At 42.7% G+C, this 27,913-nt stretch overlaps 1 pseudogene; it reads left to right on the top strand.

Annotated features, from left to right (window-relative positions):
- The first annotated feature begins 1,456 nt into the window (after positions 1-1,456).
- The window catches only part of LOC114281050 (GABA transporter 1-like), a 72,451-nt pseudogene continuing 45,994 nt past the window's right edge, over positions 1,457-27,913 (top strand).

Below are 27,913 nucleotides of genomic sequence, written 5' to 3' on the forward strand. Positions count from 1 at the left end.
CTAAGTTTTTTATTAAAAAAAATAAAAAAAAATTAAGAAATTAAGGTTCAGATATTTGAACTCTCACAAAACTTGTGGGTTAGAGATAGATATAAATAAATAGATAGATATAGATATAGACATTTATATTTATATTTGTTTTAAATTTTTTTTAATATATTGGAAAAGGTACTGCAGTAATTATGAGAGAAGTCAAAAAGTCTTGTGGGTTGAGAGAAGTTAATAAATGCTGAAGTTAATTTTTTTTTTTTAAAAAAAAAAATTAGGAAATTAGGATTAGCATATTGAAACTCTCACAAGCTTTGGAGGTTAAAAACTACCTTTTGCTTAATATATAGTATAGATATGACAATATATAAAATCTTATCCATAACAAATGGTTAAAACAAAAACCTAAAATTCTATTAAAGGAAGTTGAGATCATGAGATAAGAATAAAAATGTATAATTGCCTCAAAAATATTAGAGAGAAATCTCCACTGTTTAAAGAGTTTGTTACAATAACATAATATAGACTGTAACTTTGTTTGCAGATAAAACTATATATAAAGAGAGAGTATTACTTTTCTCCGCAAAATGTAACAAAGTCACAAGAAGTTTAAAAAATACACGTCAAAACTATCCTTAAGTACTATATATACATCAAAGTATGTAGAGGAAATAGTATTTCAGTGGGACAGTTCCAAACTAATTGTATTACAGGTGAAATATTTTTTTTTGCAAATCTCACATAGTAGAAATACTTGTAGTATATATGCAAGAGACTTACATTATGATGAAAATTGAATTATTTTCCATGTCCAGCTGAAATGCAATTTCCCCAAGTATGAATGGTGAAAAGTCATTATTCATAATATAAGAGAGTCATTATATTAAACCATTGTAAAGTCTTTATACTACACTATATAAAAAATAGACAATTTTCAAAATCAAATAGTGTCAATCTATAAGCAAAGCCGGATTTAAGATTATCATTATGAGAGTACAAAAATATGTTTGAGAGTATAAATTCTTATAATTTTTAATTATTTTAAATTTTCTGATTTTTTTTTTTTTTTATCAACGAAGTAAAAATTTCATTAAAAACATAAAATTAAAGGTCAAAACAATACAATATAAAAACAAATAGTTAAGAAACACTTAACTTAAAAACAAAAAGCAAGAACCCTCAAAGTCCAACCACACTCCAGACATTGTAAACCCAAAAACAGTACTCTTGATTATTTTATATTAACCACAACTTTAAATCTTTTAATATAATATATGATATTTTTTCAAATTTTGAAGGTGCAATTGCCCCCCCCCCCCAAATAGATCCTATGCACAATACTATATACATGTTTTTCAAAATCCAAAGACACTCCCTAGCTTGGACCCCTATATATCATTGTTCTCTTCCATTCTCCTTTTTTACATCCCTTCACACACACACACACACACACACACACACACACACACACACAGAGATGGGTACCCTCTATAGGAGCTCCATAGCTGTGGATGAAGGAGGAGAGGAAGATTGTAATAGTGTTCATCCTGATCCTCCACCATCCCACCAGAAGGAACTTGATGCTGGTGCTCTTTTTGTTCTTAAATCCAAATGTGATGATGACTTCTAATTAAGTCATGATGCTAATTTTCGTATGTTTATTTATTTCTTTATGTATTATTTATCACATCATCCCCCTTGTCTTGACAACCTTGTTTGGCTTGGTCTAGGATTCGCATTTGATTGGTTTGGTTCATATGCTAATTTTGTCGCCCTAGTCCTCATTTCTTGATGTAGTTTTATTGTACTTCATGTACCATTTAATTCATCAATATAATTTTATTTTGCCGAATAAAAAATAATCATCATCACCGCCTCCCTAGGCCTCTCTCTCTCTCTCTCTCTCCTCTCCTCTGTTTTTACATATGCATGCATATATACTAGATTTTGGAGCTCAAAGCCAGCAACTTCCTAGCCCAGGTGATGAATATATATACTTCAACCAAATTCTAGACATTAATTTCCAACACAATACAGAGAGTTAGTTCGAATGGTACTAGTCCCTAGTTAAATTATTAGGAGGTCTTAGATTCCAAGTACTATTTCAGGTTGGCGGGTAGCCCCCCATATCTGGAGTTTTATCTTTGGCGTTAAGCATGGCTTGTTTTTGGATGATGCTTGCATATCATTTTGCTTGTTTTTCTATGTCAACATAGTTGGAATGGGCTGGTTTTGCTATAATACTTTTTGCACCTTCCTTGTGTTTTTCTTTATTAATTAATATTTGTATTTGTGTTTGTAATACCAAATTTATCCATAAATTATTTTTGCTATAAAAGAAAAAAAGAAAAAGCTTTGTCTTACGTAGGCGATTTTGGGGTTTTTGTTTTTCTTCTGGTAGAAGACTTGCATTGCTTTGCTTCATGCATGTGCTCACTTTGTTAAGATGTGTTCCTTCAGCTATGACAATCATATGATTTTGCTACCATAATACTTATTCTTCAGGGAACATGATTCTATGCAATAATTCTTGAAATAAAAAAGCGAGATTCTCGGCTAAACTTCTCAATTAATTATGGAAACTAATATACAAGTCTATTTATTAGACCCATTTTATAGATTCAATGATGTGTAAGTGATATAATTATTTGACGATTAGAGAAGATATGAAAGAGAATATTATTTTTAATATCTTAATTGATTGTCATATCATGAAAAATGAGTATAATTTTTATCTTGAATAACAATGCTCATTAATTATAAATCATTTTTAGACTACCACAGCAAGGATTATGTCGGGATATTTACCAATAAATTTCATCTCACAAACAAGTACTTCAATTAGTCCCGAGTTTTTTTCTATTGATCTGTTAAGTCCTATTAATGGAAAGTTTCTCTCCGTGTGATCCTATTTTTGATTTTAGTAGTGTTTTGGTAGACAACTATACCATTTTATTAATATGATAGGTATGCTATAATATTCTAATGTGACAGGTATTAATGTGACACTCTAACAATGTGACCCTCCAAAAAAATTAAAAATTAGTGTACTTTTCCTAAATGTGACAATGTAGCGAGTATGATGTGATATTTAAAAAAATAAAAATTCTTTAATGTATTTTTTTCCTAATGTGACAACGTGACAGATATGATGTGACAGTTCAAAAAAAAATAAAAACTCCTTAGTATACTTTTCTCAAATGAGACAACGTGACGGGTATGATGTGACACTAAAAAAAATTAAAAACTCCTCAGTATACTTTTTTCAAACGCGACATGTGACATTCCAACGTGGCAGGTATGATGTGACACTCTAAAAAAATTAAAAACTATTTAGTGTACTTTTTTAAATGATTAATGATTCAGGCCTCGAATTTGAGGCTCGAATTTGCCTCGAAATCATTTTTTTTTTTTTTCTTCTTCTTCTTTGCAGAACCAGAGGGGAGGGGAGGGGAGGGGAAGAAGAGAGAGAGGAAGGGGAGGGGAGGGGGTCTGGATTCGCCGAAGACTCACCGTCGCAGCTCGTCGAGCTCGCCAGCTGTTCGATCGTCGCCCGATCCAGCTCGTCGCAGCAGCTGCACTGCCGTCGCCTCCGCCTCCGCCTTCGGCTCGCCTCCGCCTCCTCCTCCTCCTCCCCCGGTGATTATGGCCCCCTCCAGTCCGGCCCACCGGCGGCTCCCTCTTCTTCTCTCTTCCTCTCTCTCTTCTTCCCCTCCCCTCCCCCTCTCTCTCTTCTTCCTCTCCCCTCCCCTTCCCTCTGGTTCTGTTCGAACGAGGAAGAAGAAAAGAAAAAAAAAAACCAAAAACACCCCCAAAACGACGTTGTTTTGGGGGCTGCTGGGATTCGAGCCAAATTCGAGGCCTCGAATTCGAGGCCTCTATCACGACTGTTTTTAAATGTGACATTCTTACATCATGAGTATGATATGACACTAAAAAATTCTATAGTGTACTTTTTCCAAATGTGACACTCTAATATGGGAGGCAAATGAGTCATTACACATCCAAAAGAACTAAATGGATCACAAGAAAAAATATGAAACTATATATGGATCATAAGTCCAAAATACGAAATTTATTGGTCAATCTTCCATTATTGTAAGAGGAATTAGGGAAATGTTTGGGACCCTTTTTGGGGATGACACTCACACTCCCAAAGTGATTCTAACCCTTCATATATGTGTAGAGCCCACTCATTTATTTGTGGAGTCCACATCATGAATGGTCCAAATTTGTAAGAATCTTGTAAAGGTCTCAATCATCACTCGAGGAATTATTATTGTTACATTTTTATACTCCATAGTATTTTTGTCAACAACTGACTTTTACAAAATATATATATATATATATATATATCGTGATACTTATCTTGTTTCGTCTTTTAAAAATCAAAATAAACTAATTAGTTTTACAATTTTAATCAATAAAAATTACGTTGAGCTGAGACAACACATATATCTCTAGTGGATTGATTTTTAAAAAAATGAGATGTCACTTTCTCAAAAGTGAAATAGAGAATTTCATGAAGAGGATCAACCGATTGAAAAAATTATTTAAATATATAATTAAATAATGCAAATGAACCCCCATCAGCAATTCACTTACTTGTCACAGTATTGTTGTTTATGTGCAAAAACATTTATTTCATCGTAAAAGTTATTCAAACAAAATATTAAAATAAGTTTACAATGGAGATTCAATTTTTTCTAGTAGTAAGAAAAATCTGATTCACATATTTCATTTATAGAATATTTTTTCTAGTAGTAAGAAAATACGAGTTGGTATAAAATAAAACTAAAAAAGAAGGGAAAACAACATGTACATTTGGCAGAATTTTTTTAAAGCTAAAATCTGATAAGTAGAATGTAGAAATTAAAAGCACACATGCTCTAGCTTCAAAATAATCAGTTTTTTTTTAATTATTTAAGCTATTTCTGCCTAACAAATTATAAATAAAAGCTGCATCAAACAGTCTGACACATATTTTAAAATTAAAATAAGTTATAGTTACCTCTAAGAATCTATACCAAACAGTCCAGTTGCTCCCAGGCTTAAGTTCTGCCTGTATCATTGACTAATAAATAAAATTAGAAAAAATTGAATAAATCACCAAGATCATTGAACTAATAAACTTTTTTTTTTAAAGAAAAAAATCGAATATAAATCACTCAGTCAGTTACGTATGACATAAAATCAATATCATCCCATATTATTTAACTAATCATATATTAGTCAATATATGTCACTCATCCCAATAAAAAAACAATAATTAGAAAACGGATGTATGATAATCCTTTTCGGGAATAGCTTCCTTCCGATTTATGATCAGATTGGAGAGTACTGTTAGACCCGTGAGGGCTTACTACAGGTCTCGTTTCGATAATTCAAACAGTAATGTGTAGAACTCGTCGAGTACTATATGCATGTAAAAAAATCACGTTGATCGGATATCGATAACTATGTGATCAAATCAGATTTTTGTAAGCTGTTTATTTTTCACCATTCATTTTGTTTCATACAAAACTGATTTAATCACATAGCTATCGTTGTCCAATCAATGTGATTGTTTACATATTTATGGTACTCAACGAGCTGTACATATTAAACGGTTTGAATTATCGAAATGAGACCCGTAATAGATCTCCACGAGCCTAACAGTACTCTCGAGTCCAATCATGGACCGGAGGGAAGTCATTCCCATCTCTTAATACCCATAAAATTCATCAAATTTGACTACCAAGTAGCACCAATCTGTTGCAAGTATACCTAGCCTTCAGTTTTGAGTTGATACATTAACAAACAATTTTTTTTTTAAATAATAAAATTGAATAGAAATCTCTCAAATCATAGACTAATAAAAATATATATATATATATATATATATATATATATAAATCACTCAGGTAGTTCAATAAAAGAAAAAATCAATTTCACATCATTTTATTTAGTCGATCTTATCAACTAATGTGTCACCGTTGTCACAATATTTGTTCTAACCTTTTGTACTTAAGCTTTTACTTGGTTGGATCATGAGCACTTCGTTTACTTTTTTTTTTCCATTTTTCTTTTTTTAATAAAAAAAAAGAATTTATTAACAATAAATAAATAAGTACTAATGGAATACATCAAGATTATTTAAAAAAATAAATAAATTATTACACAAGCATCTTATTCCAATTAAATTGTCACATACCCAATGCTAATGATGTGCAGGGGAAGACGCACCATTAAATGAAAAGCAAAAATGCTAAATGTATTATTAAATATTTAACAAAATATCTATCTAGGTGTAGGTCTCATGTGATATGGTTTCATATCTATATAAGTATTGTGTAAAATATTTAATAATTTTTTTGAGATATCTAGCATTGCTTTTGTTGGATGGTGAAAAAATTTAATATAATTTTTTTTTTTCCTTTTATTGGATGGTTAAAAAATTATTAAAAAAGAAAAGTAAAAAAACTGTAACCGAAGGATTGATCCAATATAAGACTCAAATATTTGATAGGAGTTGTTAGGCCATCTCTAATGTTGTATCAAATCCTTCATCAAATTCAAATTTGATAAAAAAAAATTGATGAAAATAGTGTTCCAACCGTTTCATCAGACTGATATCAAATGAAAGAAATAGTATATTTTTCATCAGATCATGAAAGTGTTTAACCTTTCATCAAATTTCATAAGTTATCGTTGATGGATAACCGGGTGGACAACCTCTCGGACAACCAGGTTTTGGGATGAAAATTTACTCTTCATTGGACAATCGATAAAATTGATGAAGACTGTTGGAGTGCATCATATCATATCAAACTTTTCATAAAATTTTTACTCAAATTTAATAAAAAAAATAAAAATAAAATTGATGAAGCGTTAGAGATGATTTTAGACTTAAACCTATATCACCAATTTAAGTTGTTCATACTTGATTAATATAATGCAAAGGTCTATCAACTCATTACCAACTAATTTTTTGTTAAATATTTTAACAATATGAGAACTAGGTTGTCATTAAAGTTGATTAATATAATGATTTCACTTGTTAAGTAACTTTTTTTAGTGGTAAATAAATAAGATTTTGTGCATGCAGGGACATGGTTGCACAGTAGTTACCACTTGACAACAACGATTGTAGCACCATCGTCGTTCGTTGAGTCTGCCTTTTGCATTTGTGTCCCTTGGATGGGAGTGGGGAGTGATTTGTCTAGTCATTGAAGCACTCGTCTCCTTCTACTCCTACCATTTGATCTCTTTGGTTCTCGACCACTATGCTCACTATGGTCACCGATTCCTTCGCTTTCGCGACATAGCGAATAACATCTTAGGTAACTTTACTCCTAACACGGGTAAGCCCACAAAGGATATAACCCTTCACTTAGGGCCTAATACATAATTCAAATACTAAAGCCCAATGTGCTGGAGCTCAACATGACATTAAGGACCAATGACATCTAAACACGTGGCAAGAGAAGGACAAGCCACATAAGCTGACAAAGATCCTGCAAAGTTATTGCACTGCACATCAGCCATTAATGAAGTCCCTTACAGTATTTATTGTGATAACCCCTCCCCGTCGAGACAGAACGGCCTCACCATGAACAAGGCAAGCTAGAGCATAGACTTTAGGCCAAGATGACAGGTCGGAAGGGACAACGGAATGATTATCAGAAGATATAAGCAGACGTTGAAGACAAGAAAAAGGTTAAGCTTTCTATCACTAATCTATCTCTACACTCCATTTCTCTTTCTGGCCTCGTTTGGGAAATGGCTATTTTAGTAGGCTATTTTAGTTTTTGGCTATTTTAAGTAGGCTAAAATTTTTGTGTTTGGGAAGATGATTGGATTTTTTTGTGGTTGGATATGATGTTTGTGAGAGAAAAAGTGAAATGATTATGGGTTTGATGTGATATTTTGTCTTATTAGCTATTTTAGCCTATTTTATCTTTTTGTGATTTTTAGCCTAAATTTGGCTATTTTTTTTCTTCCCAAACACCCCCTCTAACTTGCTCGTCGGAAGGTTCGCTAGGGGACTCCCAGTTTCCCGTTGAACTCTTGTGCAAGTCTCTCCGTGGCTTGGTACCTCAGGCTCCAGTTTGGGAAGCGTGGATTAGTCCGACCCATTCCATCTGGAACACGCTGTATAATCAGTTGGCGCCGTCTGTGGGAATAATTTTTTGCTCCGCGCGCCAGTTGTGCTCATGGTCTCCGAAAACCCTTCCCTAATAACCCTTTCCTGCCACCCACCAAGGTAGATGGTCACGACTAGATCCATGACTTCTCACCACAATCTTGTCGACCACCAAGCCGACCCTCCCAATCCAAACAACCCACCGCAGTATTTTACCGAGCTCACCAACAGCATTAACCGTCTGGTCGAGCAAAACCAAGCCCTGATTAATGCTTTACTCTAAAGAAACCTTCCTGTGCCCCCTCCACCACCTCTAGATATCCCACCCAACCAAGAACGAGCCCCGAGCCATATTATCCAGCAGCCCCATCCACCCAACTTGGAAGGCTTGCAACCCCCTTCCCCAGATATAAACCCGCCACCCCGGGTCCCACCTCTATCGATCCAGGCACCCACAGCCAAGGGAGAGGCCAGTAGTGTCCAGCCCCCACTGCATTTCGGTGGTGACCACGTTCTACTCTGGGACGCGGAACTCCGAGCCATGAAGCTCCAGCTTCAAGGAGTCATGCAGAACATACAGCATAAACCATTTATCACAACCAACTCATCATTCGTTGCCTCCATCAAGGACAAACCTCTACCTCCTAAGTTTAAAATGCCATCGATTGACTCTTTTGATGGTACAACGGACCCAGTCGATCACTTAGAGACCTACAGGACCCTCATGATTCTCCATGCATTCCCTGATGAGATCATGTGTTGGGCTTTCCCTGTAACACTTACTGAGTCAGCCCGACTGTGGTTTAGTCAGCTACTGACGGACTCTGTCTCTACCTTTCAGCACCTGAGTGACTCCTTCCTCAGCCACTTCATTGGTGCCCAGCGCCAACGGTGTCCGGCAACTCAACTCCTTAACATCCGTCAGACGGAGGGAGAGTCACTACTCAGCTTCGTCACCCGCTTCAACACCGAGGCCTTGTAAGTGGTAGAAAATGATGACAAGGTCATTCTCACGGCTTTCATGGCCGGTCTACGATCATCTGATTTCCTTTTCTCTCTCTCCAGAAACCCCCCGACCTCCATGGCAACCCTATTTTCCAAAGCCCAAAAATACATGAACGCCGAAGATTCCCTAGCCGCCCGATAAGATCCTATGGCCAAAAACCCAACCCCCAGAGAGAAGAGAAAAGACTCAGAAACCAGAAACACCCAGTACACTCACTAAACACCTCAGTATATCGACCGACCACCCCGAGCCGACCGGTCGGCGTCAACCCAATCGCCCGGTCGGTTCAAACGATACACCCTCCTTAACTCCCCCATGGAACAAGTCTTGAACCAGATTCAACAAGATTATCACCTAAAATGGCCCCAACCGTCACGGTCTCCTTCCAACCGGCGATACCAGTCTAAATACTGCCACTTTCATCAGGACCACAGCCATAATACAGAGGAGTGTGTTAACCTCAAAGACCAGGTCGAGGGCTTGATGCGTCAAGGACATCTCAATCGGTTCACGGAAGCCCGTCCTCAGCAGAGGCAAAGGACTGAACCCATCAAAAACAACCGCCGTCACATCCCTCCTCGACAACCTGCATAACCTAACCAAGGTCATGATCGCCCTCCACAACAACCCCAGGCACAAGTTAACCACGCCCCCCATGTTAGAGAGATCAGAGTTATTGCCGGCGGGCTTGCTTGTGGAGGACCATCCCACTCGGCTCAGCGGGCAGAACTCAGAAAAATAAAACAGGGCTCGGATAAAGAAGTTGCCACATTAGACCGTCCTTCCAAACAGCCCAAGCAGTGGATAGAGCCTATCACCTTTACGGAGGCCGACTGCACAGGCATCCGTTACCCCCATGACGACCCCCTCGTCATCTTTGCCCTCCTCTCCAATTACAAAGTTAGACGGGTTCTCGTTGACAACGGCAGTTTTTCAGACATCATCTTCCTAAATGCCTTTCGCCAGCTCAAGGTCGGGGAAGAAAGTCTGTCCCCTCTTCAAACCCCATTGGTCGGTTTTACTGGCGATTGGGTGACCTCCATCAGCTCCATCGATCTTCCCATCACAATCAAAGAATACCCGCGGTAGACCACAAAGTTGCTCGCCTTCCTTGTCGTTGACTGTCCCTCTGCTTACAACATCATCCTCGGCCGCACAGCCCTAAATGATTTCCAAGCTATCACATCCACTTTCCATCTTGCCGTCAAATTCCCCACCGACCTTGGGGTCGGCACGGTGAGGGGAGAGCAGACTATGGCCAGAGAATGTTATGTCGCTTCACTTAAAGAGGTCCAGCTAAAGGAGGCCATGATCATTGAAGGGCTTGACGTCAGAGACGAAGATGAGTTGGTCAGAGGGGAACCAGTGGAAGAGCTTGTCGAGGTCCTCATCGATCCCACCAACCCGACAAAAACTGCCAAGATCGGCAGCCAACTATCCTCCCAGGCAAGGCCGACCTTACGGCCCTCCTGATTGAGCACAACGATGTATTTGCCTGGACCCACTCTGACATGCCAGGTATTGACCCCTCCTTCATCACCCATCGTCTCAGCATTGAGCCCCATTTCTGATCCTTCCGCCAGAAGCAGAGCATCTTTCACCCGGAGCGCAATACTCTTATTGCTTCTGAAGTAGATAAGCTCCTTGAGGCATAGTTTATCACAAACGTGGACTACCTCAGATGGCCGTCAAACGTGGTCCTGGTCCATCAAAACAACGGCAAATGGCGACTCTGTGTCGACTACTCCGATCTTAACCGAGCTTGCCCCAAAGACAGTTATTCCCTTCCTCACATAGATCTGCTTGTTGACGCCATGGCAGCTCATCAAATGCTCAGCTTCATGGATGCCTTCTCTGGGTACAACCAAATTTTGATGCACCCGTCTGACCAGGAACACACCTCATTCATCACCGACCAGGGAACCTACCATTAACGTGTCATGCCATTTGGGTTGAAAAATGCCGGAGCCACTTACCAACAGTTAGTCAACGCCGTCTTTCATCATCAGATAGGCCGGAACATGGAAGTATATGTCGATGACATGCTAGTTAAGAGTAAACTCTCCACTAATCATCTGGCCAACCTGCGAGAGACCTTCGACACCCTACGAAAGTATCAAATGAAGCTCAATCCGGAGAAATGCGCCTTCGGCGTAGGATCTGGGAAATTCTTAGGTTTCATGGTCAGTCAGCAGGGCATCGAAGCGAACCCCGAAAAGATTAAGGCCTTGATAGAAATGCAGTCACCCAGAACGGTTAAGAAGGTTCAGAGGCTTACTGGTAGAGTCGCCGCCCTCAACCGTTTCATTTCCCGCGGAACAGACAAATGCCTCCTCTTCTTCAAAGTTTTTCAGCAAACTTTTGAGTGGACGACCGAGTTTGAAGAGGCTTTCCAACAATTGAAGCAGTGCATGGCCAACCCTCTCTTACTCTCCCAGGCGCTCACGGGTGAGCCTCTTTTTCTCTATTTAGCCGTATTGAGCACCGCAGTCAATGCGGCCCTCATCAGGGAGGACGGTTCAGTACAGTGGCCGGTTTATTACATTAGTCAGGCTCTCAGAGGCGCAGAACAGAACTACCCATTGCTAGAAAAAAAATGTCCTTAGCCCTAGTCACTGTCTCAAGACGACTCCGTCCTTACTTCCAAGCCCACTCCATTGTGGTCCTCACTGACCAACCTTTGAAGAAGATAATGCAATAACCAGAGCTGTCTGGCAGACTTATGCAATGGTCGGTTGAGCTCAGCCAATTTGACATCTCCTACCGACCTCGAACGACGATCAAAGGGCAGGCTGTTGCCGATTTTATCCTAGAATTCACCAATCCCACTCCAATCACGGCTCCCCCGCTCCCGCAATCCCACACTGAGGCAGAAGACCCCCACTCTTGGACCCTCAACGTCGACGGATCATCCCGCAAAGAAGGCAGTGGGGCTGGTCTCATCCTCACCGCTCCCGAGGGTGGCTATTTCAAGTGTGCTCTCCGTTTTTTGTTCGACGCAAGCAATAATGAGGCTAAATATGAGGCATTGATCGCAGGTCTCCGCCTCACCAGAGACATTGGTGTCACCCATACCCAAGTGTTCAACGACTCCCAGCTCATTGTCGGACAAATCACAAGGGAATTCGATGTCAAGGAAGACACAGTGCGGGCTTACAGGGATATTGCACTCCCCCTTGCTCGTCTCTTCAATAATTTTCACATCAAGCACATCCCTCAGACTGAAAACTTCAAGGCAAATGAAATGGCTCAGTTAGCTTCTGCCGACCAGTCAAATCTTAGCCATGGCATCGCCTCGAATACCTGGCCCACTCGGCCATTTCCCCACCACAGCAGCAAGTCTATTTCCTCCAAAATGAACCTATTCCATGGGCGGTAGATATCCTGCTATTTTTGACAAATAGGGAACTGCCCGCCGACAAGCACCAGGCCGCCAAGGTCAGGGCCCAGTCATCCAATTACATTCTCATCAGCGGCCTCTTGTACAAACGTGGCTTTTCACGTCCATACCTGCTATGCCTCAATCCTGCTCAAGCGGCCTACGCGATGAAGGAAGTCCATGAGGGTATATGTGGCAATCATTCAGGTGCCAGGTCACTAGCCCACAAAATACTTCGCACCGGTTACTTCTGGCCTACTCTCAATCAAGATGCCACTGAATTCGTACTTAAATGTGATAAGTGCCAATGCTTTGCCAACATCCTTCATGCTCCTCCTATAGAACTGATCACACTCTGCAGTCCTTACCCATTCGCCAAATGGGGGATCGACTTAGTTGGCCCATTGCCTACCGGCCGCAGCCTAACCAAATTCGCAATCGTCACCATTGATTACTTCACTAAATGGGTGGAGGCGGATCCCCTTGCCACAATTACCTAGCGGAACACAACCAGATTCATCTGGTAGTCGATCGTGTGCTGATTTGGTATCCCTCAAGCCATCATCTCCGACAACAGCAAACAATTTGACAATGCCAAGTTCAGGAAATTCTATGCAGAACTTCAAATCCAACCATGTTTCTCATCCCCAGGTCATCCCCAAGCCAATGGCCAAGTTGAGGTTACCAACCGTTCTCTTCTGAAGATCATTAAAACTAAACTAGAAGTTGCTAAGGGACTCTAGGCTGAGGAATTACCAAACGTACTCTGGGCCTGCCGCACTACCGCCCGAACCCCCACTGGAGAGACCCCCTTTCACTTAACATACGGCACTGAGACGGTCATCCTAGTGGAAATCGGTCTGCCTATCCCGAAGGTTCAACACCCAAATCCAAAACTAACTGAAAAACTGTGTCGAGCAAATTTGGACCTAATTGAAGAACTCCGAGAGACCACTGCTGTCAGGCGGGCCTCATATCAACAGAAAATGAGAACGCACTACAACTGCAAAGTCCGACCGAGGGAATTCGCCGTGGGGGACCTTGTGTTACGCGAAGCAACTCTTGCCACCAAAAATCCGACTGAAGGCAAGCTGGTAGCCAAGTAGGAGGGACCTTACATTGTTAAGGCCAGACCTCGTCCGGGCACTACCGACTTCAGGACATGGAAGGTCGAGATCTCCCCCATCCGTGGAACGCCGAGCACTTGAAGCGTTATTTTCAATAAAGCCCTATTTTTTGTATTGATCAATTGTTGTATGTTCTTTTTGACAATCTACGCACTTGGATGTTTTTGTTCTTTTCTCACATGGTGTAAATTTTTGATCAATGGACTCCACTTTAAATGAAAACAACCTTATACCTCAGTTATCTACGTAGTATTTCAAATAACACCATGCTTAAAGCCTCAGCTAGATTGAGCACAAAGGACTCGGCCAGACTGAGTTACTTAAAGCCTCAGCCAGATTGAGCACGAAGGACTCGGCTAGACTGAGTTACTTAAAGCCTCAGCCAGATTGAGCACGAAGGACTCGGCCAGATTGAGTTACTTAAAGCCTCAACCAGACTGAGCACGAAGAGCTCGACCAGACTGAGTTACTTAAAGCTTCAGCCAGACTGAGCACGAAGAGCTCAGCCAGACTAAGTTACTTAAAGCCTCAGCCAGACTGAGCACGAAGGACTCGGCCAGACTGAGTTACTTAAAGCCTCAGCCAGATTAAGCACCAAGAACTCAGCCAGACTGAGTTACTTAATTTTAATGATTTAATATTATAGCATGGTGGCCATACTTAGTCAAAATCCAACCCATTTGTGCAGTGTCTATATTTTTAATCTCACATTTTCCACATCGTTAAAACTCAGGTTCGTCGTTGTCTAAATCAATCTTACATCTTTCATTTTTTCACATTTTGATGTACCCTCATTTTTTAATGATTTTCTGCACAAAAGTCTAAATTTTATACCCATTTTTCGTTGAATTACTTCCAAATTTACAGCTCAGAAGAAATAAGGGCAACAATGATACAAAAGATTTGTTTTATTCCCAAACTTGTGCCTTACATACAACTTTCTACAGAAATTACACAACCAAAAACAACAAAAACAACAACAACAAAAATTTTATTTGCAAACAACATGCACAAATTTTACATCAGTCATTCATCCTCGCTCGAAGCAAGGTCTTCTTCGTCAACCCCTTCATCTAGGGGGGTCTGGGCCACGTCGTCTTCGTCTATTCTAACATTGTTGAAGTCCAAGTCCGAGAACAGCTCTTCTACTTTACGTTTAAGCATCTTCCAGCAGCTGTCCCAGAACTTAGCCATCTCATGTTTGTAGAAGTCCGACCGCTGGAAGCTTTGGATCACTTCATCTTCACTTCTATTTCCAGCGGTCGCTCTCGACGGGCCAGCCCCCTATCCCCCTCTCTCACCAAGCTGCTGGCAATTGCGGCATCAATGGCCTTCTGGAAGTCGGCGGACCCCTTGAACTGCTCAACTGCTGCAATACACGGGTCGGGGTACATCGCCCTCTCAGACGCCAACTTGGTCTTTTTCTCCTCCAAGGCTTTTTCTAGCCCTGCCTTCTCAGCCACCGACTTGGCCCTCTCGTCCGCCAGCGCCCGCTCCAACTCAGCGATCTTCAGATCTGCTTCTTCCTTTTCTTTGATCGACTGAGCGCGCAGGTCTTCATTGCAGGCCATGGCTTCGTCCCACCTTTCGTTGGCAACAGTGCAGGCTTTCTGAGCGTTTTCCAGCTTCCTCTGCTCGCTAGTCAGTTGGAACTCGAGCGACACCACCTTGTGGCATTCTGTCTCCAGCTCTAACTTGGTCGCCAGCAGCTCAGCATTGGCACGGTCGGCTGGATAGCCCTGCACCATCGCCAACACCTCCATCTTCTTGGCGTTTTGGGCATACTCCAGCCCCCTCACACACGCGCTCCGCGCGACCTTTCTCCACCCCCCGGTCTCCTTCCTTAAATTTTCAAGTTGGGCCTTCACCTCCTCCAGCTTTGCCTTCAGTAGCTCAACTTCACCTTTAGCGAATGCCGTTTTCTTCAGTAAGGCACCTGCTAAGGCCGTCGCCTCCATCTGGGCCGAGCACAACCCCCCTAGCAGTTCGGCCTCTGTGAAGCTCGCCAGCGAACGCACGACCGCGTCCTCTACTACTCCCAAAAGCAGATCGGCAGCAGTCCTGGCTTTGCCTCTTTCTCTCTCCAATCGCCTGGATACTGCTGGAGCGTGGTAAATGGCGGTTTTCAACCTGGCCTTCTCTCATTCTCCTTGGGGCGCAAGACCCCCCTTGGGTTGTTGCTCTGCCCCTTCCTCAGGGCCAATCGCCCCACCTTCCACTCTTTTTTCAAGGTCAATCGCCCCACTCTCCACCCCCTTCTCTGCTTCCGCCAACCCCACTTCAAGGGTCTCCTCTGCTATCACCTCCTTCATCCTCTTCAAGGCTGGCCCCTTCCTACTCTCCCTTACTCACTTCTTCTTCTTCTTCAGCACAGCCTCCACCTCCTTGTTGTCCCTTTCCTTCAATGGATCGACTGGGAGAGGTCGTGCCTCAAAACTAACCAAGTCTTTTTCCCCCAGCGGCTTAGGGCTGGTCGGATTCTTTCCCTCGCGATCGGTTTTGGCAGACGGCCCAACTGTGCTTCTTTGAATTTATTAGCCTTGGCAAAAATTGTCCTATCCTCCGCCTCTTGCGCCTTCCTCCTCGCCTCTAGTTCCACTGGTCCTAGATCTCCGCCGGTCGGCTGAGGGCCCAGTCTTAAGGCAAACAAGGCTGAGGGCTGAACAAGGTCGTCCCACTTGACGCCCTCATTCTCCCTCCATGCCTTCACCTTCTTCATCCCCTCTTCTGCCGCTGCCCCCAACCTTGGATCCACCGATTTGGTTGGCACCGTCCACACAGTGCGCACTCCTACTCCCCCATTGGCAGACACATAGAACCATTGCGGCCTTCACCCATTAATTGACGACGGCAACCCCGCCACCAGCCCTTTCCCTGCCGCCGCTTGTAATGTGACCCAAGTCTCTTGCTAGCCCGAAGCTTTGTAGCATGCAAAAAACACGTCCACCGTCATTGCAGCCCCCTCGTTCGCCCGTGGCCACGTGCTTGCACAGGCCAGTAAGATCTTCCACGCGTTGGGCATTAGTTGAGCCGGCACCGCCTCCAACCGATTTAGCACATCCACTACCACCTGCGGAAGCGGCAACCTCAACCCCTCCTTTATAGCCTCCTCGTAGAGGGCAAACTCCCCCAGTCGGGCGTCAGATGGCCTCTCTTCGATGTCGGCAGCTTTAACTCTATTTTCGCAGAAATCTAATATTTCTCGCGCATACTCTCCAACTCCTCCACGGTAACGGTCGACTTGTCAGCTTTCGTGTGCCAGTGATTTGGCTCAACCTGATTAATTGGCTTCGCAGCCGCTATCAGAGTCGACGAGCGGGGTCGCCCTGCCGTCTCGCCCTTACTCCGTGCTCGCTTCTCTGTCCTGTATTGCTCCGCCAGGTCCACCGCATCGTCGTCCCCCAAGGCATCTAGTCTCCCATTGGACACTTCCTCTCGAGCCATCTCTCTGATATGCCTACATATCGCTTTAGATGCCGGTACAAGGTAATTCACAAAATATTGCAAAGGTGTATCACTCGACACAAAGGAGTTTACTCTTGGAATGTTTTGGTTTTTTGCAAAAAGGTAGGTAAAGCGGATAATACCAAAAGCCCAAGGCTTGCCTGTATTCCAAGTGTCACGATTAAATTTTTCCAGCTTGAAAATTTTCAAAAAATCCGCCAAAACTGCCTTTTTAACACCCTATATTAACCTACCCTTTCGTTTCTTGCCCAACGCCTAACCTCCCCCATCACAGGATTCCACCACGTGTACGACCACGATCCACTGCCCCATTCCCTTACCTTGTCTTTTCCACTTCAAATCACCACGTGCCCTGCCACTCCTCGAGCCCCGCACACCACCACTTGCCTCTCCTCTCGGCCACCCTCGCGGTCGGCCCTCCTCATGGTCGGTCCCTCTACTCGGCCACCCTTCGCGGTCAACCCTCCTCATGGTCGGTCCCTCCTTTCGGCCACCCTTGGCGGTCGGCCCTCCTCATGGTCGGTCCCTCCACTCGGTCACCCTTCACGGTCGGCCTTTCTTATGGTTGGTCCCTCCTCTCAGCCACCCTTTGCGATCGGCCTTCCTCATGGTCGGTCCCTCCACTCGGTCGTCCATTGTGGTTAGCCTCCGCTTGGCCACCCATCGCCATTGGCCCCACCCCTCGGTCGGTCTTCGCCCCGCCGGTCTCTCACAACTACTGTTTCCTTCTTTATTCCCTTCGTTGGACTAAAGCTGCACTTGGGAATGGGGGACTACTGACACAAGTAAGCCTACAAAGGATATAGCCCCCCACTTAGGGCCCAATACATAATTCAAATACTAAAGCCCAACGTGCTGGAGCTCAACATGGCATTAAGGACCAATGACATTTAAACACGTGGCAAGAGAAGGACAAGCCACATAAGCAGACAAAGATCCTGCAAAGTTATTGCACTGCACATCAGCCATTAATGAAGTCCCTTACAGCATTTATTGCAATAACCCCTCCCCGTCGAGACAGAACGGCCTCACCATGAATAAGGCAAGCTAGAGCATAAACGTTCAGCCAAGATGACAGGTCGGAAGGGACAACAAAATGATTACCAGAGGATATAAGCAGACGTCGAAGACAAGAAGAAGGTTAAGCTTTCTATCACTAATCTATCTCTACACTCCATATCTCTTTCTAACTTGCTCGTCGGAGGGTTCGCTGGGGGACTCCTAGTTCCCCGTTGAACTCTTGTGTAGGTCTCTCCGTGGGCTTGGTACCTCTGGCTCCAGTTTGGGAAGCGTGGATCAGTCCGACCCGTTCCATCTGGAACATGCTGTATAATCAACTCCTATCCAAACACTCAAAACCCATTTCTTTTTCTCTATTATTTTTTTGGTAAGAGGAGTGCTAAGAAAACTTATGTGTTCCACTTATGGTGTTAAGTCTTCTATGCCTAGTGTCCATTAGTGAAATGAAGGTTTGGTTGTGGTGGGTTAAGTCTTCTATGCCTAGTGTCCATTACTCAATGCATCATCTTGTGGAAAATTTGAGTCAAGTGAGCCTATGCCTCTGAGGTGGCTGGTTGTGGGTGGCTTGCTACTGTCATTGCTTTGTTTTTTAGTTTTTTTGGTTGGCTTCTCACCAGCCTTGGGTGGTGCTGTCATGTGATTGTACTTACTTCTTAGTGTCAACTTAGTTGAGATTTGCAAGTTGAGCTATGATGATGTTTGCACCATCCCCCTCTCCCTTTATTGATGTAATGCTCTTCTACTTTGTATTGGTTGTTTTTGTTTCATCAATAAATGTTCTTTTTTGATTGATCACAAAAAAAAAAAAAAAAAAAAAAAAACATCACATCTGGTGTTGTATTTTGTGAAACACATATGTGTTCTTATAATTATTCTTTTGGTAAATTTTAATAAACCCCCTTAAATTATAAGTTATTTGTATTTTGATCCCTAAACTTCAAAATTCAATAGTTAATTACTTCAAAATATTATCCTGATACAATTAATCTCTTCTATTAGAGATTTACATAAAATTAAATCATGCGTGAAACACAAAGCACATTTATTGAACTTTTGGGACAATAATATCATTATTTAGTAATCATCTCGTTTGCTCTCTGTCACTAAGGTAAGGAAAATAAAGTGTAAATGAGATCACCAGATAATAATATTATTATACTAAAAACATCAATAACGAGTATTATTGTTCGAAAAAGCAATAAGTGTACACATGATCAGATTCCGTTTAAATCTTTCACAAAATTCTAATAGAAATTGTTAAGTGTAACAAGATAATAGTTTGAGTTGGTTAACTGTTGCGTTTTAAAATTCAAGGAAGAAAATTGTAAATGATTCATAATTTAAAATTTTATTGTAATTTACCCATTTTTTTCAATTTTTTTCTTAAATTAAACTCTTTTTTTAACATGAAAATTGATGATATGACATATTAATATTTATGGTGGTTATGAAAAATACATCTTGAAAAATTTTCAATGTACCCACATTCTTCTCACACGCATTGAAAATTGTACTCTTACAATTATACTCTTACTCAAGCAGTATATTTATAGCACCCTTACAAGCTACATTCATCAACTACAAATAAATAAAATTTTAAAATGTCACTATCATATTATTTGTACAATATTATTAATATATAGTACATTTTTATATAGGAGTTTTTCCTACCCATAAACATAATATTCACTTGTCCAACAAACAAATTGTATAGGAGCCAAATATTCGATGATAGCCGTACTCCTCGTGTTCAAGCTGCGCTGCACTCCGATCGACCTGAGAACACAACGATGGTAAGTTACCCGACAATGTGCAGCCGGAAAACCCTTCCGACGATCAAGTTAGCACACTTAGAGAGAGAGAGAGAAAAAAAAAAGAGAAATGAGATAAAGTGGTAGGTGAATTCTGATTAGATAATGTTCCAGACCTGAGTATGGGGGCACAGCACCGCTTATATAGTTTATGCGCGCGCTTCTACGTCCATTCCCCTCTGGACGCGTGGACCTGCTCTCCTTTCACGTTTCCCCACGTGTCAGAGCCAATACAGCTAAACACCATCTAACGAAACCACCAAACGGTAATGACGCGTACGGACAGCGGAATCTCCTTCCTGTAGTCTCGCGGCACCACATAGTACTCCTCACCGAGCTATGCTTAGCACGGCGCTGCGCGTCACCTCACGATCGTGCTACCTGTCCGGTTTCCTTGATAATTCCACACCGTGGCTTAATCGAGCTCCCTAGTCACAATCGAGCAAGAGCTTGGTTGATCTTAACGGTGGGAGGACTAATCCGGTCCTACTCTGTAGAACACACATCTTCTCTAGACTGGCAATCTAAAGTTGTCACAATTCGACCGGATCGAGTCTTCGGTCCAGTGTGCACTCAACATCCGACCGAGCAAGGGTCTTTGACCTTGACCCAAAGTCAAATCAGCCCAATATTAGGTCATAAACCTCCCTCTCAATTGCAAAAATCTGTCCGCACTAGCATGACCGAGATTAACTTGTCCACCCGAGATAACTCATTTGCTCGATCATCCATCTCAAATCATTCACCGCGCTAACTTTCACGCTCGGTCGCACGATTTGCTCGATCGGCTCTTCGACTTTTCAGCTTGTCTTTTCGAGACTGACACCGATCTTATCACAGACACATGTCACTTGTCCATTAGCCTCGTACAGCCAACCTAGTTGTCCCCCGCCGTCTCCTCGAATTCAAATTTTTGGCACCTCCTCTCATTTTATATACGTCCCCCTCAAACCAACCCTTCACTTCCACTATTCATCATATCTGTTCATCATTCACTAAGGAAGTCAGCAACACCCAAATCATACCACGAATGGAATAGGGTTAGGTTTTTTATGTTGTTTTTGACGTCCAAAAGCTCAAGCGCCCCCAGTTTCCCACTGTTCATCATCTTTTGTGATAAATAGGTACGAATCTGGGTTCGGTCAGGCTCGAAACACCTTTTCGATCTAAAAGAACTAGTCAACCGGGCAAATTCATTGTACGTGGAATAGGGTGGAAAATCGGGATACTAGATACTCGGTTGTGTCACCGGGCTAATATCTGGCCTGCTTGTACGACCGAGCTAACCAAATAGGCCGAGCTGCCAAGAGCACTCGATGTGGCCGAGCTAAAATCAGGCTTATCTGCGCAACCGCGCTACCACTTACACTTGGTTTTTAACTGCAGAGTCCTAGGGGACCAGGCACACCAACACAAGTGCTCTCAAAGACCGAGCAGCCACCGTATAATACTTTGCCAACTTAACACTGTCGTGCAAAACAAGCTGACCTTCCACGGGGCGCTACCGCTTCCTTGTGAACACACCGGGCGCACTAGTCGCGTTTCGTGAAGAGTACGACTGTAGACACCCCATTTTTGACCGTCTTCAAGGCTTGGACGTCATCGTTTGAACACGCGATGATTATTCATGCTTGTGTTTGCTTTGAGTTTCGAAAAGTCTTGGCTACGCGCCTTGCCTTAGAATCTCTTAACTTCTCTGTTTTGTGCTTGGTTGCACCAAGAGCTTGTGGATGTGTTCCTGAGGGAAAGGGGGAGCCTGTCGACCAAGTCTCCTGCCCATCGGCCGCCTTGATTTTCAATTGGCCAAATGTGATGGCCGGCCGGCCAATTTGACTGCCGGTCGACTACTTTTATGGCCGGCCGGCTAAGTGTGGTTTTCAACAGATATCTCTGTAGACAACTGGCAGCTGTCATTCCAGGCCATACCCCAGCCCATGCCTAGACGTGGGAGTTCTGAAGAGCTGCAAATTGATACATATCTATATCAATCAAGCTCTCTAACAAAAAAAAGGAGAGATATACAACTTGGAGCAAAAAAAATCTCTCTCTCTCTCTCTACATTTTCTGCCTCTCTCTCTAAGGTTTAGGGCTTGTTTGTGCTCAAAAGTGCATTTTCTTTGCACTTTTGCATACAAACACCTAGTTCTCTACTCCCTTTATTGAGCTAAGGTCCTTGGAGGTGCTTTTTTGGGGTGATTTGAAGCCCTTTTTTGGTCCAAAAGTTGCTGATTTGCTGCTGTGCTTCAAGGGTGAGCTTTTACCTCTTTTAAGCCTTGTTTTCATAGCTTGTTTTGCCATACTTGCAACTGTTTTTGAGCTTAATATATAACATAGAAAAGTCTTTCTTTTATCTACCCTAAATAGTTTCTTAAGGGTGTTTTAAGCTTTGGGGTTGTTTGACCCCTCTTAAGGCTTGTTTGGCCCTTGTTTTGTACCATTTCGGTTGAGCTCCGAGACCTTTGTGTTTGGGCCTCCTCACCACTGAAATCTTGAGGGATTTCAATGATGAGGATGGTACCTTGAGGTCCTAAGAAGGAGAGTGTCACCCCCTCTCCTTGTTGTCCTTGAAAAGGGCTATTTTTGCCTCTGGAGAGAGCATCTTGTTTAAGTGTATGTTGGCCATGCTTTAACTGATTTTTGTGCTTATTATGTCATAATATGCCTCTTTTTTTAGTTAGTTTGGACACACCTTGCATGCCTTGCATACATGTCTTGTAATGCCACATTTTTGCCTTAACATGCTTTAGGTGTAGACCCTTGTTCTAGCATGATTCAGGCTTAGCTTTGTGAAGCTTACATGCATATTTTGATGTGCTAAGGGACTATTTTAGGTCATTTGAGTCATTCATGTCTTGCTTTGTATAGCTACCATGCAATCCCTCTTGAATGCCTTAAGCTTTGGCCTCTCTAGCATGCATTACTTGCATTGTTTCAGTGGTTTGGAACCACTTACCATGTTATTTCAGTCCTTATAACATGCTTGTATCCTTGCCTTTGATGCCTCTTTGATGCCTTATGAGGTTGTGCCTTATGCTCCATGTTTGGTCATTGTGCATGCCCTTGAATTTAAGTCATTTAGATGTCATCTAAGCGTCTTTAGGCTTTGTTTTAATATGTTAAAACTCTGTTTTGATCATTTAATTCATGCCATGTTTGGTTTTGCTAAGGGTAGTTCAATACCTCCTTAGTTTGCCTTAAGTACTTGGGCCATTATTGCATGCTTTGCTTGTTTTGATTACTTGGTTTGGCACCTCTCTTTCATGCAATTTCAGAGCTTATGATACATGCCATATGCTCATGTTTGTCTTCCTTTAAGTGTGCTTAAAGGTTGCTTATTTGATGTTCAAGTGTTAGCCTATTTGCATGCATGTGTGTGTGTGTATTGGTTATCTTTTCCATAGCATTGGCCACTGTTTTAGGCTTATTTAAGGGCAGCCTAATTTAGTTTAAGTCCACCCTTTGGCATGTTGTTGCATGCCTAGCTTATGACATGTTGTTGCATGTTAAAATGATGTTGCATTTGGCATGTATTCTCCTCTTTGTTTTGGTTGCTTAACATGCCATATGTTTTGCATGTTTGTGTGTTGACATTGTGCCTTGTATGCTCATTTAACTTGCATGCTTGTTATATGCCTTGCATGCTTCCCATATGCTCATGTTGCATGCCTAGTTAACATACTTAGGTTGTATTGCATTTGCATGCATCTTTCACCTCTTGATCAAGCCATGATAGAGGTTGAAAGTCCCTTTGTTTGCTTATTTACATTGCATTTCATTTAAAATCAAAGTGCATACTTGGTTTCTTGGGCCATCATGCATTGAAATGCGCGATTGATGGTCCGAGAATCGAGAACCGTGTCCCTTTGAGTCATAAACATGATAGGGGATATGTTGGTGCATATATTTGCTTGAAATACATTGCCATGCATTGCCTGCCCTCTACTGTTGTCAAACAGGTTTCAGCAGGAAGAATTGGTCGGCCGGCAGTTTTAGGTGCCGACCGGCAAAACATGTTTGGCCGAGAGCATAAGTTTGTGGCCGGTGACCATTCTCCATGGCCGGTGGTGTTCTCACTCAGCCGGTAGTGTTCCACAACACTCAGAGAAGCAACCTTGGGAGTTGTGCAATTTTCAGAGAAGCAGAACAGTCAAAGCAGAGGCAAACTTGTGCATGGTGTTGGATTTCCGAGCAAACCCGAGCACGCGCGCATTGGATCCTCTTCCCGAGGCCTTTACTGCTTTCTTAGCTTAGTTAATTTGCTTAATTAATTAGGTGGTCTGTAATAATTAATTAGCTTGTAGGTTAATTAATTTGTATTATTCTTTTAGTCCCTCCGAGCGAGGGTGAATTTGTAATAAGTGTGGGTGCGTGTGTGCATGTCTTCCAACCCCCACTTCTTTCTCCCTTTTACTTACCTGCTTTGATGGTTAGTATTAGGACATGTTTACTTTAGCATACCTTAGGCTATGCATGCGTGCATCATTCATTAGTCTTGCATGCACCAAGCTCGGCGCATCATACTAACTGCATAAGTATTTCAAATCTAACTTGAATACATGCTACTTGTGCATTTTCACATGTCATTTATAGACTAGCCGAGCCTACTCTAGTGACATTCTGTATGCGTTGCATTAGGCATTTAAACATGGACTTGGATCATGCATGATTGCTAACATGTTCTTGTTTTGGCACGGAGTACTAGGTGAGCTCTTTATGCTTTAGCATCTCACATGAGTGTGAACGTTAACATGATAGCATGATTACCATGAGGCTAGATGCTTATTTGATGAACTGCTTGAATGCCTGTGGGTGGAGGTTGGATTGTTTGAGTTGGGATAACTCGTTGAAATCCGTATTTTAGCCTACTTGTGAGTAGCAAATTCCAAAGCGTTTTCCAAACAAACGGATATGCAATGTTTTGTTCCAATTTAGGCGATTTGGTCTATACTTGTTTGCTAGGCGCATAACATAGTAATTCTAGGCTAATAAATAGAATAAGAACATATAACGTTTTCAAAACTGGATATCATGGTTAGTAGAGGCCGATCTTCGGATCGGGCGAAAGGGGGTGCTCATAGCTAACCTTCCCTAATCGTACCCAAGCTCCCGAGCCAAGGCAAGTTTGGTGATGACAAACACGTGGCCTTTGGCGCCGAGTCAGGGTTTCCTAAATTCCCCCATAAAAAATATTTAGGTGGCGACTCTGTATCTGGCAAAGCAGTCCATGTTTGGCACTTCTTTTCTAAAAATCTGTTTTTTTCTCAAAATGATTTGCCGAATTTGGACTCTTTGGTTCAGATTAAGAACCGTGACAATTTGAGAGTCCTGAACTGTAGTAGACCTGCAAAACGAACAGAACGGGGAACGGGACTCATCCTCCCGGGGCGTTCGGGGACGTCTACAATTTCTGGCGACTCTACTGGGGATTTAGAGAGCTTGACTCGAACTCGTGATATCCTGTTTTGATTTCATTTATGTATCTCTTTGCATTGCATGTGCATTGGTGCGCCTAGGACACCGTGTTTGCCATCTGCCATTCCTGAACGATTTGCCGGAGGTTTGACTTTGTCAAAGCATGCCATAAGGCTGACCGGTTGTGGGCTCTGACAGTATGGGAACACAAACCCCGGTTTTACCGGGGCACCCTTTTCGACCATTCGACCTAGTGCATATCGAAATCCATAGTGACCATTCCAAACTAGGACAGGTTGCTTACCCGATGTTAGGTTGTTTGAAAACTGCTGCGTGCATAGTGAAACCCTAGCTCCTGACAAAAATAGGACAGGGAAACCCTACCCCTCCATAGGGGTGTTTTGGCTCTCTTTACTTGCTATGTGCTTTTAGAATGCATCTCTACAGAGAACGTACATATCAGTTTGCAAGTTTGAGTATCAGACCTGAGGGCACCAGTATCAGTTTATAAGAATCAGTTATATCTGTGAGTATCCGATTCAGTATTTTGAGGGTAGTGATTTCGGGCAAAAGTGATCAGTAGTAGAGTACAGTTATTCAGCTATACTAGCGTCTGTTCTGATTGGTCTGAAATGCTGCGTGTTTTCTCTTTCAGGTTCAGAGAGTTGATACAAAATAGCTAGTGTTCCTCCTTGCTGAGACAAGATAGATATCTGATCCGTTAGTCACCGTTCAGTACAGCGGACTTATCATGACGTAGAATTCGGAGGAGATTGTGGTTGTGACGGCTGCATCAGATCAAGGAATCACTCTGCAAATCGAGACCAATGTCGATGTACCGCGTCTACCCAGGTCGCCTGTCGCGCACCCGGTCTGGACCCCCCAGTTGTATCAGGCTTGTGAGCCCACCATATTTGAATTGATGGGAATGATAGGTGACCTCCAGAGATCCGTGGCCGATCTGGCCTATGGAATGTCGGCTTCGCGACCAGCTGCACCGTATGCCGGAAATTTCATACCACAGGAGCCCCCGCTACTGGGGCGGATTGTGATCGAGCTCAGTCAACCAGAGGTTGCCTCCAGCTACAGCAACGACGTGTCAGCAACAATCGAGCTTTGCTCTGATGTAGTAACCCAAACCCCCAATCAGGCTGAGGCCAAAGATAAGAACAAAATGAAAGCAGATGCTGATCCCATTGAACAACTGCTGTGGGCAGCCGAGGCTTTGAAAGCCAGGGGGAAGAATAAGCAACAAGTATTCGCAGTCATGACTAAAGCTGTGGATGATGCTTTCCCCACTTCAACCGAAGGCGGTTCAAGCCGGGCGGAAAATCGGGATGGGCCCCGTCATGCCAAGACAGTCCCTGTCATCCCTAACCCTATACCAGGAAAAGATCAGAAAGCCAAGGCAGTGCCTGCTGACCCTTTCGCTAGTGCGTCTAGCAAGAACCCTCAGACTTCAAAGTACTTGCCTCGAGGGCGCAGAGTTTTTCATGCCCTCTACATGCCTCTGTCTAGGGCATTTCAAATATTGGCTAAAAAGGGGCATCTTAAACCCCTTGAGCCTCGGCCCCTTCCGAAGAATCTCCCTCTCTCGCATGATGCTACCTTGTACTGCGCGTACCACCAACAGTCCGGTCACAGTACCGATGATTGTTTCTGCCTTCTTCATGAAGTGCAAGATTTGATCGACAATGAGGTCATCCTTCCTCCTACCTCAGCAAAGTCTGTTACCACTGAGCTATTGGATTTCGAGGATACTGCAAATTTGTGATCAGGGGTTGGACCACCTGCGGGCAGCGCTCGGTGTATTTTGGATGTGGCGTCTGGCACGCATTTTTAGAGCATCTGCGAATGCTAGTTTTGTAAATCCTGGCTTGCGTGTCGAGTCAGTCTTTTGTTTTGAGTCTGTCTCATTGTCTTGAGTCAGTCCTTTTGCTTATGGGTCTGTCTTGTTGTAGCGAGTCAGTCCCCTTTGTATAGAATGTCGGGTGATTCTGGAACTGTTTCCTCGAACACCGTTTTGTTTTGTAATTACCCTTTTGCTTTCTTTTGAGTCTGTCTCTGTCATGGAGCCAGTTGCAACCAGGGAATCTGAATGAAACAGCTGCGGCTATCATGTTTCCATGCTTACTACTATTTTGAATTAGTTGTGCCAAGGGACTTGAATGGAACATCAGTACATTCCACCTATTCTCTTGTGCCCTGAAAATTATTGCATTGACCTAAGTTTTTCAAAACTTTTTAAACACTGCGGTGAAAACAAAGAGGAAGGAATTCCTCGGGTTTTGCAAACTTTGATCAAATTGAGAGAAAGATAGGCGTGCTAAGCCCTTAATGATTGAAATCATGCTTGTCAGCGTGAATACTGAGAAGGACCCTGGCTTGATCCAGACTGGTTCCACACTATCTTCAGTGCGAGTGATTTGTCGCTTCTTTAAAAACTTTCAAAAACAAAATTTTTTGCGCAGTCCTGCGAAGACCTGTGTGGGATCGCTCTTGAGATTGTGTAGCTTAGGATCGCTCTCAGCCTCAAGACCTGAGCCCCCGTTTTAAAGCGTTGAACTACAATTCGGAGTG

Source organism: Camellia sinensis, chromosome 14 (genome assembly GCF_055761805.1).
Source record: "Camellia sinensis isolate YWXY chromosome 14, ASM5576180v1, whole genome shotgun sequence".
NCBI lineage: Eukaryota > Viridiplantae > Streptophyta > Magnoliopsida > Ericales > Theaceae > Camellia > Camellia sinensis.